General features: G+C 45.7%; 1 long non-coding RNA gene across 1 annotated transcript in view; it reads left to right on the top strand.

Moving 5' to 3' along the window:
* Nucleotides 1-6464: 6464 nt before the first annotated feature.
* LOC117094350 overlaps nucleotides 6465-18381 on the top strand; it is a 35527-nt gene continuing 23610 nt past the window's right edge. Inside the window, exon 1 of the long non-coding RNA XR_004441520.1 lies at nucleotides 6465-6532. This is a non-coding gene — a long non-coding RNA (uncharacterized LOC117094350). The remainder of the gene's footprint in view (nucleotides 6533-18381) is intronic.

The raw sequence follows: 18381 nt of genomic DNA, 5'->3' as shown, positions 1-18381 counted from the left end.
AGTGTTGCTACTGATTGTAACACTCATATGCCTGCTCCCACCATTCCTCTGCTGATGTTTGATTATTGAGGACCTCTGCCAAAAGATAAATCAGTTCTTAAAGGTGCAGCTCTTTTAATTAATACCTGTGGATACAACATTTAGCATGCCTTCTTTCATAAAGACATCCACAATGTGCAAAATTTACCCTTCTTCATATTGAAATGTTAGTTGAGGAGCTTGGTGAATGTGAATCCAGGTCTCTGAAGTGGTAGCTAAAAGTTCTGTGGCTGTGTATTTGGGTTCAGAGTTGAGCATCAGCGAGCAGACTGCACTCTGGACCTCAGCAGAGATCTGCAGGCAAGTTATGAAAACCTTGTCTGGGCAGCACACATATGGTCTAGAAGAGCATGGCTTTCAAGGGTAGCTCTGGGATCTGGACCTGGATGAGGTTCTCATCAGAGGTCAAAGTTAGAGCCATGGCTGGAGCAAGACAAGGAAAGCAAATTAGGAAAGCTGAGATGTTTGATGCTTGGCTCTCTCTATAAGAAAAGCTTAAAGTTGTGTTTAAATGTTTTTCCAATTGTTCTCCCTCTCAGTGAATGCCCCAGCATGCACCTAGGGGTAATCAGTGACCTTTCCTTTCTCCCTGGAACCATCTGTCTGCCTCTCATCTAGTTCTACCAATTTTCCCCCTTCCCAGTGTCTAACAAGTTCACCTCCGTGCACCACCACTGCTGCAGCCCTCTCCAGCCTTCCATCAAATCTTGCCTGGACGACTGCAGTGTTTCACCATCTCATCCACCTACACTCCCTCATGCTTAACCCAAAGGAGTCTCCCCCTGCCACGGGAGGGATCTTTGGGAAATGCAGCTACCCTCCCAGGAGCTACCTGCATGAATCACTGTACAGCATCCCACCTGCAGGCTAGACACATGCTTTAGACATGGCCTCTGGCCATGCACAGTTTGGCCCATTGGCCTTCCTGGCTCCATCCTACCATTCTGTTGCACCCTCTCTGCCCCTACCTACTGCTCTCTCACCACAGGGCCTTTGCATAGTCTGTTCATCCTGCCCAGACCCCCTTTTCTCCCTCTTTCCTCAGGTGAATCTTGCTCACCTGCCAAATCTCAGGACAGCTATCAACTCCCAAAGAAAGTTCCCTTACTTCTCTAAATCAAACCCCCACCTCATGCTTGCATGTGGTGCCATGCCTGTTCCACTGAGTAGGGAGTAATTGCTGTTGTGCATTACTTATGGTTTAGCAATTACTGTTTGTCTCCCAAAGGACCACTGGCTTCCCCAGGCAAAGGCCACAATTGCAACTGTTATCATCCTATCCCCAGCACTTAGCAAGTAACTAGGACATGGTGAGCCCTGGTGGATGCTTGGTGACTGAAGGAAGGAATCAATGCTGTGTTTTGATTGCCTTGGCTCTAGAACAATGGTGACCAGTTTGTGGTGCCAGGTCCTTTGATGGTCAAGCCGCCAGTCATCATTCAGAAGTTTGACTCTGCCTGGTACCAAACAACCACACATGAGTTAGGCCGACAGCTGTCAGCCTCTCTGAAAGGTTTACATTTGCAACCAAGATACATATCAATCATAAGACTCTGCCTGATAAAAAGAAATTTTTTTTTAGAAAAACCTTTTTCCCCAGCCTCTACCCACCCTGTGGGATGACCACTCATATCAGGTAGACAGCATAGTAGTCAAATGTACTGCTGTCCAAAGCATGGGCATATAGAACCAATATTTCCATAAGAACTGGCATGTATTGGCCAGGCATGGTGGCTCACACCTGTAATCCCAGCACTTTGGGAGGCCGAGTTGGGTGAATCATGAGGTCAGAAGTTTGAGACCAGCCTGACCAACATAGTGAAACCCTGTCTCTACTAAAAATACAAAAATTAGCCGGGCGTGGTGGCGTGTGCCTGTAATCCCAGCTACTCAGGAAGCTGAGGCAGGAGAATCACTTGAACTCAGGAGGCAGAGGTTGCAGTGAGCCAAGATTACACCATTGCACTCTAGCCTGGGCAACAGAGTGAGACTCCATCTCAAAAAAAAAAAAAAAAAAAAGAACTGGCATGTATTTATTGAAATGTGTATTAGAAACATGTACAACTGGCATACCCATCTTGGGACTTTGCAGATACTACTGCTTAGAATAAAGCTAAATAAGAAAGAAAAAAAATACATAAAATTCACTTACAAAGTCTGTATATAGAAAAAATAAGCTAAACCAGGGGTTGGCAAACTGTGGCTCAGGCCGAGGCTGACTGAAGCCTGTTTCTGTATAACCCATAGCTAAGAATATTTTTTCTTTTTAAAAGAGTAAAAATTAAAGAGATAAATGTATTACAGAGACCATGTGGGACACGATGTCAAATACTTACAATACGGCCCTTTCCAGAAAGAGGTACCTGACCCTGAACTAAAGACTCACAGTAGGCAGATGTGGGCAGATGTGACCGGGATGGTGGAGGTGGTGTGTGGGTGGACATTTGGGAAACACCGTGCTCAAGAAAGTTAGATCAGAAGTCAAGTACGTCTGAATCCAAATCTCTACTACTTTCCAGCTCTGTGACCTTGGATGAATTGTTCAACCTTCCTGAGACTTAGCTTTCCAGTCTGTAAAATGGGAAGAATAATGTCTGCTTCATAAGTGTGTAAATAAATACAATTTAAAAGCTGTTGAAACCCCTCAAACACTTTAAGCCTTGAAAGAGATGCGACCGTGATCTGAGTCACAGACAGTTATCACATCTGTTTTTCAGATCAGAGATTCCCTTGCTTTTTTATTTTTCTTGTTCTGTACAATGACTAGAGAGAGCTGAATGACTCCAGGGATGAAAACCTCCTGCCTTCTTAACTAATGAGCCCTGTGATAGATTAACTAGATTAACTTCCCCTTTTGTTGCCCTGCTTTGCTTAGACTAGATAACGGAAAGCCCGTGACTAGTACTTCCTCTGTCAAAAATGTTAAATGTACTGTTCCCAAAAAGAAACACTGCCTAACCAGTCAAATTGCTGCAACTGTTAATATACACCAACTTTGTATGAAAACTGTAATCCTGCTCAAAAAAAAAAAAAAAAAAACCTGCCTGTTTAAGTGAAACCTTAAGTTTCCTACTTGGAAACACCGACTCCATTTCTTGGAATCGGTGTTTCCAGACGGGCCATCCTCACACTTGGTGTTTGAAGAAAGTCTCTTTATTCATTTCCTCATTTATTGTGCTTAATGCACCAGTTGAGTCTTCCAAGGGGCAGATGCTGAGATGGAGTTAGGACTCCAGAGGATTGCTGGATTGCTGGGAATTGGCCTCTGTGAGCGATAAGAGAGAGGTGGATTGGACAGGGAGCGCCTGCAGATGCAATGCAGCTCTGACAAGGTCTTGGCCAACCACACAGGGAGGAGTTCCTGCACTGGGTAGAAACTACCAGGCTCCAGTGCCCAGCTGTGCTCAGTCAGTGTCTGGGGGCAGCCTGGAAGGAGTGTGGAGGGGGCTGGAGGTGCTACTGGCTGGAGCCCACTGCACCCTTGCAGCTGAACGGCAAGTTTTCTCTTGCAGGGAGATGTCTGCTGTGCTTTCTCATGGATGCTGCAGCCCATCCCTTGCTCCCTGGCCATCTGCTTCTCCATACATGTGCTGGAGCTGCACCTGCAGGGCGCCAGTGGGCTTCTCTTTGTGAGCAGAAGGAGGGTGCCAGTGGTACTCCTTTTCACCCTCCTCCACTATCTGTTGTAAATTCACCTCACCCTGCACCATTCACTTGGCAGGTCTAGGGGGCTTACCTGTTGGTGTGACCCAGGCCCCCATCCCAGGAGGAAGAGTTCGGGATCGCATCCCTTCTCAGGCTGGGGCTGCTGCGTGCCTCCATTTGTCATCCCAATGGATCAAGAAAACACTAAGAAGTTCACACAAGTGCATCACCTGAGTTCCTCATGGATCCCTCCTGACCCTACTGTGTTCAAAGCAGTCTTGACCCTTCCAAAGACCAGAGCCCATGACCTCCGCCAAGATGGTAAGTTCTCTTTCACCCACTGATCCCTGGGTGGGAGGGGTCCACAGTGCTCTGCAGGCAGCTGGAGCTGGTACTTCGGTGGCACTCTTGCAGTTTCCCTGGCAACAAAGCACGCTTTTGAAAACCAGACTGTTGAGACCCAAAGAGTCCTGACTTGCAGGCCAGGGAGGCAACAGCCTCAGGGTCCAGTCTTTGGAAGTTTGGTGTGTTAGCCTGGGTCCACTAGAGGCTGATGCCCAGACAGCCTGAGACTGACTGGGGGATAAAGGAATGGGAGCCAGAGGTAGAGGGAGTGCCTTAGACCAGCGCAGGTCTGACCCCCCAGGGAAGAAGAGAGAAGGAAAGAGGAGCAGGTGGGAATTGTCTCAGACTGCAGCCCAATTCCAAGAGAGTTCTGGCCAAGCCAAGGGGGAGTTCTCGAACTAGTTACCCGATAGACGTGTCCTGTGGAACATAAAAGAGGGAGGAAGCAAGGCTGAGTAGGAAGAGACTTTCAGGTGTCATGGAGACCTGACATCTGCCAAAGGATGGGGTTAGGAGATAGCACTGGCTAGGGGCAGACTCCTGACCACATGGACACTGCGGATCTGATGAAGACGCAGGGCCGAGCAAGGACTACTGGTAAGGAGGGGATCCACACCGGGTGGACGGGCCCAGGCCCCACTACCCGCGGTGAGCCTGGCCTCAGTCCAAAACCTGGCGTTGACCGGAAGTTGCTAAAGGCTGGAAGTTGCCATCTCACCACCCCTTGAGCAGGCTCTTTTTAAAAAAAATGAGTGCTCACTGCATCTTTTTAAAAACTGATACATAGTATTTGTGTGTATTTATGGGATATGTGCATTATTTTGTTACATGCATATAATGTATTCTCTTTCATATATGGAAGCCAAAACAGTTCATCTCAAGGAGGTAGAGAGTAGACTGATGGTTTCCAGAGGCTGGGGGCAGGGGCAGGGGCAGGGTCAGGGGCAACGGGTAGGCGACAACAGGGTGGTTAATGGGCATAAACCTACATTCAGATAGAGGAGTAAGTTATGTCCTCCACGCCAGGGTCTTCCTTGAAAGGATGTTCATGTAGCAGCCTCCAGACCTGCCACACACCCCATCATATCAGAACCCTTTCCGCTTTGTTGCCAACATTAAGTTAAATGACTGCTTATTTTTTCCAAAACCAATAAAAAATGTTGGCTATTTTTAGTGTCTATTTATAAGTATTTATATGGCTTAGGAGAGTTTTCTCCACATGAAACGCCAGAGTCAAAAATGTGATCATTTTTAAGGTTTTTGGTACAGTTGCTAATTTTTTCTCACAACATCTGAGCAACTTTGGGTTTCCCCCAGCAACATAGGAGCATGTTTAACTCCTTGAAAAAGTCCAGCCAGGGGTAGTCTAGTTAAAAAACAAACAAACCAGTGAAGCTTTCATCATGATAGTGATTGCAACTTGAATGGGTTATTTGAATATTATAGGGGTTGAATATATTTTTCTCATTGTTGTTAAACCAGTAGTGGTTTGTTAAAAATCTGTGAGTTTGTGTCTATTGAGAGACAGACGCCAAGCTGGGTTCAGCCCTGCAAGAAACTCACGAAGGCTCTGCCCCATGAGGATGCTGGGAGGGTGCTGGGAAGACTGGGGGGCTGCCGGAAGGTAATGAAGGTGTGACCCACGCGAAGGAGGTAGGGAAGGAGGGAAGGAGGAGGGCTTGAGAAACAGCACCCTCAGCTGCAGTGCAGTCTGGTGGAGTCCAGCGAGCCTGTCGGGAAGTCCTGGAGTTAATGTTGTCAATCAGAGGAGTCCCACGTCCCCCGGGCATGATCTGCCTCCAGTGAGACAAAGCAGTAAACGTTAAGAAGCCACCTTTGCTCATTTCTGCTTGCCAGCGTCACTTCACAAAGCCCCTGACTCTGGGACAATGTGCAGCTCCCTGGAAAGATGCTTTGAAGACAAAACAGGACAGGGCACACAGCCCCCCAGGTCTCTCGCCCGGATCACCCTCTTCCTCAAAAGCTGAATGATGCCTTTTCCTGCACGTCAAGTAACGTCTGAAGGCTTTGTCATTGTGCCTCTGGAATCTATGACCAGGTGTCCTCTTGCACCCAAACCTTGATGTGATTTTGCACAGACTGAACTTTCACCCTCTGTACATCAACTGTGAGCCAAAATGCTGCCTTGGCAGCGGCAGCGGCTGACAGAACCACTCTGAGAGGCCCGCCCAGGGAAGTGGGCCTCGACCACGGCCCTTAGGAAGACTGCTGAGCAAAACGAACTTTAATTCTTAAAGACTTAATTTTGTTTTAGGAGACACTTAGCATCCCTGCTGCCCTCCGTCTCCGCCTGGGAACAGTCTGCAACAAGTGTGGCCTCACTGCAAACCAGTGAGACTTGGTGACAGATTTGGTGACCAAATAATGTGCTGACTGAGGGCCCTTGGTCAATGATTGTCCCCATGGCTGAAGAGCTGAGAGGCCCATTTCCATGGTCACCACAAAAGTCTTCATGGATAGTGTGGTGCCGACACACCTACAGGTATTTTAGTTTATTTAACTGATTTATATGACACTTTCATGTGTTTACTAGTTGTTTGTGTGTAAATCATTTCTAAGATATTTTCCTCAATTTATAGTTTTTTCTTCTGTTTTTATGCAGATTTAATGCAGTCGAACTTTATTTTTCTTCCTTTTCTACATTGCAATATCAACAAGTAAGTTGATTTGGTTTGGATTTTTATATTTAATTTTTGAATAGTTCTAGAATGTATTTTAACATCGGGTTTAAAGTTTGGCATACATCGTTTTAAAATTCCAAATCATCAGCTAATTTTTCCCCAACGGTTGGTTGAACAATTCCTCCCTTGTTTATTGCTTCAAAATGCCACTTTTATCGAATAATATGTCCTTATATATAAGTTTCTCTGGTATAAGTTGTGTGCCGTATCTGCTGTTTCCCCAGCATCTCACTTCATACCCAGTGGTAGCTCCACAATCATCTTCCATGACCTGAATGCTTGTGTGAGCAGAACACTGCGAAGCATGTTACCCGAGCATCTCATTTAATTCCCACAATCAGCTTACACTATGGGCTCTTACCGCCTTCATCCTGTAGACAAGGAGTCTGGGGCTCACAGGGGAGAGGTGACGTGCAAACCTCATCGAGCCAGCAAGTGTCAGCAGTGTCCAGCCGAGAACAGCCGCGACTCTCCTGTCACACCGTTCACATCTCTACATGCACAAGTGTCTGCAGCCTCTCCATTCTGTCTCCCAGAGCAGCATGTTCTGCTTTTAGAGACCAGCAGGGCACTCAGGAGTAACTGGCTGGGCAAGTCACCTCTTTCCTCTGCCTCTGCCTCCTCCTCTATCTCCTTGTTCTTTCTCAGTGTTTTCCTGAGTGGGCGTGCACTCGACTCCCGTGAGCTGGGCCTAAACAACTGAGCTGTTGAGGTGTCTTCATTCCCCCGGGCTGCTGTAACAAAACACCAGAAACCGGATGGTTTCAAACAACAAACTGATTGTCCCACAGATGGAGCACCCAGGAGCCTGCAATCAAGAGGCTGGCAGTGCCACGCTCCCTTTGGGGGTTCCAGGGAAGAACGTGTTCCATTCTCCAGGCTTCTGGAGCTGCAGGGAGTCCCCGGAGCTCCTTGACTAGGAGATGCGGCACTCCCACCTCCACCTCCGCCTGGCATGGTGTCCGCCCTGTGCTCCTCTAGGCGTCTCTCCTTCTCTTATAAGGACACCAGTCCCATTGGATCAGGGCCCATCCTACTCCAGAATGACCTAATCTGAGCCAAATACATCAAGCCATGATGCTATTTTCAAAGAAAGCCACATTCTGAGAAGTTCCAGGAAGGATAGAAATGTAGGGGGAAAAGCCCTATTCAAACCCTGTGTGTGCCGTGTGGAAATACGATATGAAATGTGTGTAAACCAACTGACCCCGTAGGTCAATTCCTAGTCCTCAATTTCCCACAGAGGGGAGAGGCCTGCCCCTTTCTCTCCACCCCACTGTCGTGTGCCTCTCTGCAGGGTGAGACCGAGAGGAGGAAGGAGCCTGCGTGGGCCACTCAGCCCCTGGGGTGCTCTCCTTTCCATCCTCGTGTCGTGCCTGTAAAGAAGGGAGAGGGTCTTCTTCTGTGTCCCTGCTGCCCTGTGCTAAGGATGGTGGGCTCGGGCCCCACCTGCCTTCTGGAAGCCCTGGGTAAGCGAGTTTGCTCAGCCACTCCCAACCCTCGCTGGCGTCATTGTCCTGCACTTCTGACAAAGGCCAAGGGGTTTGGAAGCCAGTCCGTGGCCCCAGGTAGAGTTCAGGTCTCCCAGCCAGCTTTAGCAGGAGAAAGACTGACTTACTATGTCCGTATGTCTGAATCCTCTGTCTGCCCGCCAACTGGTTTGGGATTTGACAGTGAACTAAATTGGAGAGGTGGCTGGAAAGGATTAACATGTGCTGGTCAGAATTCACAGGTGGAGAGAGAAGCCTGGGGCTGGGCCAGGGCAGTGGCTTTCAGCATTACTGCTTTAGGAAGCTCAGTCCCTTGACCTTGATGGTGTCAGAGGGATGGTGCTGGGGCTCCTTAGTGACAGGTGAGGACTCCAGTGAGGCTCTTACCCAGGTCTCACCTTGGCCTGACTTCCCCAGCTCCACCTGGGCCACAGCAGGGACTAGAAAACCAGAAAGAGAGTCTCTGTAGCCCAGCTAGGCAGAGCAGGTGGGCAAGCAGATGCTTCTGGGAGTTCTCCCTGGTTCCATAGCCAGGGCAGTATCTATACTAGGAGATATTTTAGTATTTTCCTCTTCATCTTGTCTGACCTTCATCTAAAGTGAAGGGGGACTTATTCAGTCATTATGTGGCTTCCCCCATTTGCTCTGAAATCCAGAAATGTGTCGTTATGATTCTGGATTTTGGGAATCAAAAATGGGAGCACAGCTTTCCCCATGGGACATAGATTGTATTAAGGAACAAATGGAGCATGTGAAGAGCCATTTTGGAGAGGGAAATGGAGGAATAAAGTTGAATGACATTCAGGAAAATCTAAAGACCAAAATTATCCTTACCTGAGATTTACATGTGGGACACGGGTGACATGGGCACCACGAGACCTGGGGCAGCAGCTAGAGAAGTTTCAGGATGATGCTGGAACCAGAAGAGAAAACTCCAGGCCCAGCCCACCCCTGCACTGGACCTCCAGGTCTGCAGAGTTCACACTGAGCACAGGCAAGTTTGGAGAAGAGCAGACGGCAGAAACCTTGGTCCCACCAGGCCACTGGGCATCTCACAATCATCAACAGCAGCTGCTGTTCAGGAATCTGCTGAGCGGGAGTCTCGGGCCAAAATAGATTCTGAGAAGGAGAGACAAAATAACCTCTAGCTGTTAGATTTCACTGGCAGGGGCAAGTGGTGGTGGTAGCTGCAGCATGGCCCCAGGTGCCATTGCTAACCAGCCCACCTTCAACACAGCACCCAGGTGCCAGGGCATGAGGCTCAAAGAGAAGTGAAAATTACAAGCCTTTCTATATTCAAAATGTGCAAAAAGGAACCCAAATCTAAGCCCTGGTGAGCAGGGTGTCATTATAACTTCCTAAGTGTTGCAAGATAATGGGTATATTTCAGACGTCACTCTTTGATACAGGAAACATCTGTGTTTGGCTTTTTGTCTTTGCATCAGACAGCTATTGCTGCAAAAATGCTGCATAACAAACAGAACCAGAACCTCAGGCTTTCTTTTTCATTCACAGAGTCGTGTGCAGGTCGTGGCCCTGCTGGGCTCAGCTGGGATTGACTGGGCTTGGCTCCAGTCTGTGGGCATGGCTTAGGTCCACTCACTGAATCCCCTCATTCCTCTCAGGACAGCAGCTAGCAGGGCATGTCACTTTGATGGCAGAAGGGCAAGAAGCCAAGCTAAACCACATGGGTGCGAGTGAGGACTGTTAGCTTCTTGTCTGCTGACTTTCTAGGGGCCAAGAAAGCAAGTCATGTGACAAACCTCTAAATCAACCCAAGATAGATTGTCCTCCACGTATTCCACCGGGAGGCACCAAGGAATCACACGGAACAAGTTTTGGCTGTATGATCTATTACAGAAAGAGGGTGAAGGTCTGGGACCCTGAAGCTAAGCTACCACTATACCCCTAAGAGATTTTTTCCAAACCAGTGTAGGGCTGGAGGCTCTGCTTTTGGACATATGGCACTAACGTTTGGCAGGAGTGCAATCAAGAAGAGCTTTCTTTGACCTGCCCTCTGTCCACCTTCCTTCAGATGCATGAGTCTCTAGGACAGCCTTTGGAAGTGTTTCTGCCTTTACCTGGAAGAACCTCTCCTGGCCAATTCACTCCTCATCCCAATTCACTCCTCATCCCAATTCACTCACTTGTCCCAAAGACTTTTCTGACTGGTGAGACTCGAGAGGGAAACAGGCCACTGTGGCTGACCTCAGCTCCCCACTCTGCAGCAAGCACACTAGGGTCAGGTGTGGGTCAGGATGGCCTTCTCCCTCTGTCAGGCAGAGCACCCAGTGGTGATCCAGCCAACAGTCTGACTCTTCTTACTCTGCAGACCTCAATCCTCCTCCATGTGAGTCAGCCCAAGGACTGGCTTGGGATAGAGGCCGACAAGAAGTCCAGTTGGAGCCATAAATCCAAACTGAACTCTCCAATGTAAATTTGCCTCTCAGACAACAAACAACAGATGAACAAAATCTCTTGTTGGCTTTAAAACTCAATCTCTACAGCTCCTGTGTCTTATTTCTTAGGAGGTCTTAATTCATAGGAGATTTAGGACTTATGAATGATTAACCCCCTAAGAACTAACAAGCCCCTCTTCATTATTTCTTTTTCCCATTTATAAATAAAATTTCATTAAATACAGTTTCATTAAAGTATAACACACATGCAGAAAGATGCACATATAATAAGCAAACAGATAAATGGATCTCATAAAGTAAACACACTCATGCAACCAACCCACAGATCATCAACAGAATGTCACTTAGATGAAGAAGCAGCTGGGTATTTATCCAAAGCAAAAGAAATCTGTATATCAAGGACATAGCTGCATCAAATGTTTATTGCAGCACTATTCACAGTAGCAAAGACATGGACTCAACCTAAGTGTCCATTGACGGACAAAGGGATAAAGAAAATGCAGTATATACACACAACGGAATACTTTTCAGCCATAAAAAAAGAATGAAATCATGTCTTTTGCAGCAACATGGATGAAACTGGAAGTTATTGTTAAGTGAAATAAACCACACACAGAAAGACAGATGCTTCATGTTCTCGCTCATATACAGAAGCTAAAAAAAAAAAAAAAGCAAAACAAAACAAAAAAACTGTGATTTCATGGCGATCGAGAGTAGAATGCTATATTATCTGGCTCATTATAGGAAAAAAGGAGCAGGGTGTGGAGAATAGGATGCCAGATATGAGAGGCTGGGAAGAGGGTGCGAGGGAGAGGGGATAAAGAGAGGTTGATTTGTGGGTACAAACATACAGTTAGAGAGAAAAAAATAAGTCCCAATATTTGATAGCAGAATAGAGTGACAATAGCAACCATATAATGTATTTCAAAGTAGTTAGAAGAGAGAACTTGAGGCCGGGTGTGGTGGCTCACGCCTGTAATCCCAGCACTATGGGAGGCCGAGGTGGGCAGGTCACAAGGTCAGGAGTTCGAGACCAGCCTGGCCAGCATAGTGAAACCCTGTCTCTACTAAAAATACAAAAAATTAGCCACGTGTGGTGGTGGGGATCTGTAATCCCAGCTACTCGGGAGGCTGAGACAAGAGAATCGCTTGGACCTGGGAGGCAGAGGAGCTGAGATCGTTCCACTGCACTCCAGCCCAGGTGACAGTGCAAGACTCTGTCTTAAAAGAAAAAAAAAAGGAAAAGAGAACTTGAAATGTTATTGACACATAGAAATGATTAATACTCAGGGTGATGGATGCCCCAGATACTCTGACTTGATCATTACACATTCTATGCATAGAACAAATACATGTACATCATAAATATTTTAAAATATTTTATGTCAATTAAAAGAAGAAACAGAACCTTGCCAGCAACCCAGAATTACCCCTCTCATGTTAACTAGCCCCCTTCTCCCATTATTCAGACTCTGAACACCATAGACCAGTTTTGCCTATTTTTGAACTTAACATAAGTAGAATCATATAGTATATCTTTGGTGTCTGGCTTCTGATGTCTAAAGTTGTATCTGCAAGCTTCATTTGTGTTGTTGTGGTGAATTGTTCTGATTTGTCCATTTCTATGACTGTATGAGATTTTACTGTATTTATCTTTTCTTGATGGACTCTTGGACTGGTTTCACTTTGTTACTGATATGACTATGGCCGCTATGAACATTTCTGTGCATATGTCTTTGGGTGAACATTCATATGCATTTCTGCTGGATACCTACCTGAGAGTGGAATTGCTGGGGAATAAGATACAAAGGCGTGTGTGGACATTCAGTTTCCAAACTGGTGGTGCCATTTACACCCCCAGTGGCAGTGTGTGAGAGGTTTAACAGCTCCAAATCCTCCTCAATGCTGGGTCTTGCCTGTCGTCCTTGTTTGAGCCATTCTGGTGGATGTGTTGCAGCATCTCCTGTGGTTTTCTGTGGCGTTTCCTTGACAACGCATCAAGGTGAGCATCTTCTCGTACATGGGCCATTTGAATATCCCCTTTGTGAAACACTCAGTCACATCTTCTACCCACTCTCTGCTGGGTTTTCCCTTTTTCTTATTGGTGTGTGAGAGTTCTTTATATTTGCTGCAGATGAGTTCTATGCCAGGTATGTATCTTGAAAAGCCTTTTCCTGCTCCGTGCTCTACTCCTTCCCTGTCGTCCTGTATTTGAGCTAGCTCCTCACTCCCTGGGAATGACCCATCATAGGTCTCTCTACACATCCGCTATGGTTTGGCATTCTAGTCCTAACTGTAACTCAATACCCTGCAGATTGGTTTGCAGCTGGCTGGATCGCACAGGCATTGCTCCTCCCTCATTAGTTAATGCCCATAGTCCCTGAACATGTATAACTTCTTAAGCGGGACCCCAGTAAGGAAATACACTTTTACTCAGAGATACCCACAATTCCTATCAATCCACCATCAACCCAGGTGTCTTCAAAGACGCTTCCACTGAAATGACTCTAATTCTATCATGAAAGCCTGTGAATCAATCTGGAACAACAGTAAGAAGAAAAAACACTTTTCCTCACAGTGAGATCTTCGTCGAGAGGTCCAACTTACCCATGGGACCCTAAGTCACTTGTACAGCAAAATCAAAATGGGACCAATTCTGGTTCTACTTCCAAGAAAGGGACAAAAGGAGGAAATCATTTCTTTCTTGTTCACATGAGCGGGGTGTCACATAGGTTTTCCTACTGCACAGCAGGCATTTGGGCAGGGAACATTTGCAACATTGAGGTGGGACAGGGAGCAATGCCAGTCTGAGACCACTGGTGCCTTTTCCATAAGGGTCCACCTGGCTGGAACATTGGCTGGGAAGGTGGCAACCAAGACAGCAACACACAGCATTGTGTAAGAAGTGGACGAACACACCACCCCTGGTTGGGCACGGCTGGAGGAGGAGAGCACTCACCAGGGTGTCGCCAGAGACCCCAGGAAACACACGCTGGAGCCTCTGCCCTGGCACAGTTTCAGAAAATCAATCTCAGCTCACGAGATCTGCAAAGCACCCTTAGCCATGGCTATTCTAACAAAGCCCACAGCCATTCCCGAGAATTCCAGCTGAAGGGGAATGCCGAGCAGATGTGATACCTTGGCCTGGGAATTTCCGAGTCTCTTGTTTCTCTCCCGGGAAGCTCCACCATGCTCTGCCTGAGTCTTGGGTGCCCAGCATTTCTCGCAAGACAAGAGGTACAACACCCCAGCCTGATCAAGGACAGAGTGAAAAACGTGGGTGATGCGGCTGGTGCCACCTATAAAGCTGTCTACAAAACCATGCCTAGTATTAAAAAAAACAAAACTGACTGAAAATCTGAATACAGCAATACTCTAAGTCCACATGTGATTTTGATGAGAAGGGTTTGCACCTCCTATAAAGCCCTGGAGTAAATAAGCAAACTCACTAAATTATCAAGTGTGAGACAGTTTCCTTTGAAGAATTCTCAAAGTAAGTCAATAATTTCTGGATGGAAAACTGGCACTTCCCACCGCCTGCACATGCGGCCCTGGGGAAATGTGAGTTTTCTCAGGATGGAAGCAAGAGTGGAGCAAGCAAGTTAGGGAGTTTGAAGCCCCTGGCAACTCTAAGAAAGTGGAAAATTGAAGCTATTCTGCCCTGGATTTGTGGGCCCCAGGGCCACTGTGGAGATGAAAGGAGAGAGAAGGAAGTCCCCAGGGTACTCAGTCAATGAGTTCGTTAATGGCACTGCTGAGAAATACAGTGGGGAGGAGCAGAGAAACCTCAAACCTCAGTGGGTGTTGCGGCCATCCTTGGTCAGCCTGCAGACGTGCACCCATGGTTGTTTGTTTGTATTCTGTCCAACCGAGCTTTGACTCTCTCAAGTCAGCCCCAGCTGACCATCCATTCTTCCCTGCCTCACACGTGCAATTCCCTGTAGGGGGGACCTGCATCCCCAGCACTAAGAGCCCCCCAGGGAAGGGGAACCCTGGGCTGTCAGTGCCTGGCACAGCTCACCCTGCCACACATCCAGCCCGGCCTTCATGGCTCCCACCACAAACACTGCCTCAAACCCTCACCAGAAATCCTTCTAGAATGAGGTGCTCTTTAAATCCAGATGCAACTGGGAATAAATACTTGGTTTTTATATAGGATTTCCAAGTCCCCAGTGAAGATTCTATTGTGGCATCACAAACTGACATTTACTAGAGTAAAAGAAAAATAAGGAGACCAGATTTCCTTTGCAGATTTTGCTCTCAGTAGGAGTTGAGTAGCAGGGAAGAAATTACATTTTTGTATCACCTAGTAAATGCCTCGACCCATCCTCTGGGCAGTCTCGGGGGTACCTTGGGCTCTTTCCCATCACTTGGTCTTTGATGTCCCCTCCCTCCCTGCTCCCGTCTGGGTGGTTTCTGAGAGTAAAGGATGAAAATGATACTGCAGCTCCATGAGAAAGGGCAGCCTCAGGCCTAGAGTTGCCCCTGGCGTGCATGGTCTGGTGGCCCTGGTCTGGCTCTGTCTCTGCCACTGCTGCCCACATCTCTGGCTGTTCTCAGCTGGGTCATGGCCCAGTAGCTCCCTCTGCCAACCAACCGGTGCTATCTCAGCCTCCCTCGTGCATTTTTCCTGAGTCTGACAATGCTGCCCATTGGCTTTAGCTTAGGTGTTTGGCCTGTATCTGCCTATGGGGTCCTTTTCCCTACCCTGGCCACTCCTGGAAACCTCCTGGTCAAACTTCCATGCCCCCTGAGTGCCCCCACAGGCATGGGCAGGAATTTCTCACTGCCTTCCACACCCAGAAGGAGCCAGGGGCATCCTAGGAGTATTGGTCTTGGATCTTCTGCAGGACCATGCATTCTCCTCCCCCAGTCCTCAGTGGGGAGTGACACAGAAGCCCCTGTGTTTTTGCTTTACCCTCAATCTTTCTCTTAATGTACGTCCTCCATACCTCTTGAACTCCAGCCTCAATTGTGACACATATCTGACTAATTATTTTCTCCTTCTCCTGCCACCATGTGGGGCGATCAAGAGCACGATGAAAGATCCAAGAGCCAATTGTTAGATTTTCAGGGCTTTTGCAAACTGGTTGTTAAGGCATTATTAAAAAGCAAATCATAAAAATTCACAATTAGATTCATTTCATTAAAAGCAACAGCAATAAATACTTAAACCTTATCACTTCCTAATTATCTTGCTACTTATCACCTCCTAATTATCTTGCTACTTTTTACTATTATTAGTGCTCTTGTTGTCTACATTCATTGTCTCTTGATGGTGGAAACAAACACTGCTTGACAGTGATCACTGGGAACCTCTTTCCAGGGCTGTGATCTGTCAGGTCACATCGGTAGCTTGGAATTGGCCATGGAGGGAGTACTTACACGGTGGACATTGGCAAATGCTATGAACCAGGACTTGACTTATGGTTTTGTTGATTGTTTAGTCTTAAAGATATGATAGAGGAAATGTTAATACTCAATGCAGATTAAACATGAAAGCATGTTATGTCTGTAACTATCATATTGTGAATAGCCCAAAAACTTGAAGATATATTCTTTCACTATCAGAAAACTCAGCAATTCAGCAAAGAAGTCACTCACATCATGAACAAGCTAGTGAAGCGTCATTGTTGTTTCATTTCTTTTTTACTTGTGAATATGAATGAAAATATCAACCAACATTTATGTCAGAACTACTCTCATTCACGAATCGGAACCATAGGTTGACTACAGATATTACATAAAAGTTTGGCAGAAAAAAAAATCAATAAACTATTCTGTGAGAGTAAATTGGTATAAGAAATTTATAATAATAAGTATTATAGGATTTGGCATTATTTGTAAATATTTGCTGCATATTTTTATAGCGGTAAATTTACAATGAACTTATGTCTACAGGCATACATTTTAGACATCTAGTTATTAATCCCTCACCAGCACACCACACAACTGGCTAGAATACTGGGCTGGGTACAAAGAGAGCAAACCAGTTTACCAGTAAGGAAACAAAAATTGAGAAGTATTGTTAAAAGGCTATGTCTAGGTTGGGTGCAGTGGCTCACGCCTGTAATCCCAGCACTTTGGGAGGCTGAGATGGGCGGATCACGAGGTCAGGAGATCAAGACCTTCCTGGCTAATCTGGTGAAAATCCGTCTCTACTAAAAATACAAATAATTAGCTGGGTGTGGTGGCGGGCACCTGTAGTCCCAGCTAGTCAGGAGGCTGAGGCAGGAGAATGGCGTGAACCTGGGAGGTGGAGCTTGTAGTGAGCCAAGATGGGGCCACTGCACTCCAGCCTGGGTGACAGAGCAAGACTCCATCTCAAAATAAAATAATAAAATAAAATAGCCTGTCTATTAAAAATCCAGAAAATGCCATGTAAGAGATGACTTCACTCTAAGACTAGTTAGGAACAAAAGCAAAAGCTAAAAAGAGAGAGTACATCTGGGTCTAAGGAAGTATGATTCTACCTCCCTAGCCTACCTTCTTTTACCCCCTCAGACTGGAAGAAGAGAAATTGGAGAGGAGAGCAGAGGGGTACAGTTATACCACATTGTGGCTTTAATTTTCACTTTAATGACTAGGGAAGTCAAGTACCTTTTGCATGTTTATTAGACATTTGGATTTCCTCTTTTGTGAAGTGCCTGTTCAAGTCTTTTGATCATTTTCCCATTGGGTTATCTGTCTTTTGCTGGCCAATTTCTCATTATTTACTCGTCTAACTTGAGAAGCTTTTTAAAAAATTATATTCTTTCTATTATCAACATAATTTTTTTCCAAAACGTTTTTACCTGGGATATTTCACAGCTTTTTCTGTGAGTCATCAATATGTGTATTTATATCTCTAAGGATATCTTTTTATTGATTTTAGTTGTTTATCCATAATTCTTTTCAACGACAACTTTCTCACTCTCAAATACTTACCTTCAACATTTATAGACTTAAAGACATGCTTAGTCATTATTACAGTAAAGGCCATTCTTTTCTGTTTCACTGCCATATTTTAGTTTTTTGCATTACAACATATGACTTTTTTGTTTATTTGTTTCCTTGTTTACCATAGTTTTCCTATCAACAGTCTTCATCTTGTTCATCTGCAGTGTTTAGAGCAGTGAACACTGTATAAAGGAAATGGCTTCAAATCCTTATTGAATTAAAGTAACCTGATTTTTGTCTAATAATGGGTTTTCTTTTTCATCTTAAAGCTCGAACATTCCACCAGAATGTCTTGAGAAATTTTCTGTTTGTTTTGCCTTGAATATGGTGAGCTGTTTTCATATTTAGTCACAGTCAATTGCATTATACCTTTGATTACCAATTCCCATCCCATTACAAAGGATGGTATTTCCAGACTCTATTTTCCATGTCTGTTGATTTTTAAAATGTTTTTGTGTTACCTTTAATAAAATTACACAAATAACATATTTATTCATGCTTTTTATTAAAAGTCAAAAAATAGAAAATTATAAAAGTGAAATTCTTTCTTCTCCTGTCAGTACTGACATATTTGTGATGATTTTCCTTGACATGTAGTAGTCATTGTCAAATGCATGTATTATAGAATATTCAACCTCCTCCCAACGGATGGACATTTAAGTGATTACTAGTTTTTCACACTTGCAGAGCCGCGTTGTATATTTCTGTGAATGTATCATTCTGCATGTGTGCAAGCATTTCTATAGGATATTTTCCTAGAGGTAGAATTACAAGGCCAAAGAGTGTGTATCTTTAAAATGT

Source organism: Trachypithecus francoisi, unplaced genomic scaffold, assembly GCF_009764315.1.
Source record: "Trachypithecus francoisi isolate TF-2019V2 unplaced genomic scaffold, Tfra_2.0 Lachesis_group13, whole genome shotgun sequence".
Lineage (NCBI taxonomy): Eukaryota > Metazoa > Chordata > Mammalia > Primates > Cercopithecidae > Trachypithecus > Trachypithecus francoisi.
This window is presented reverse-complemented; position numbering and strand designations above follow the sequence as displayed.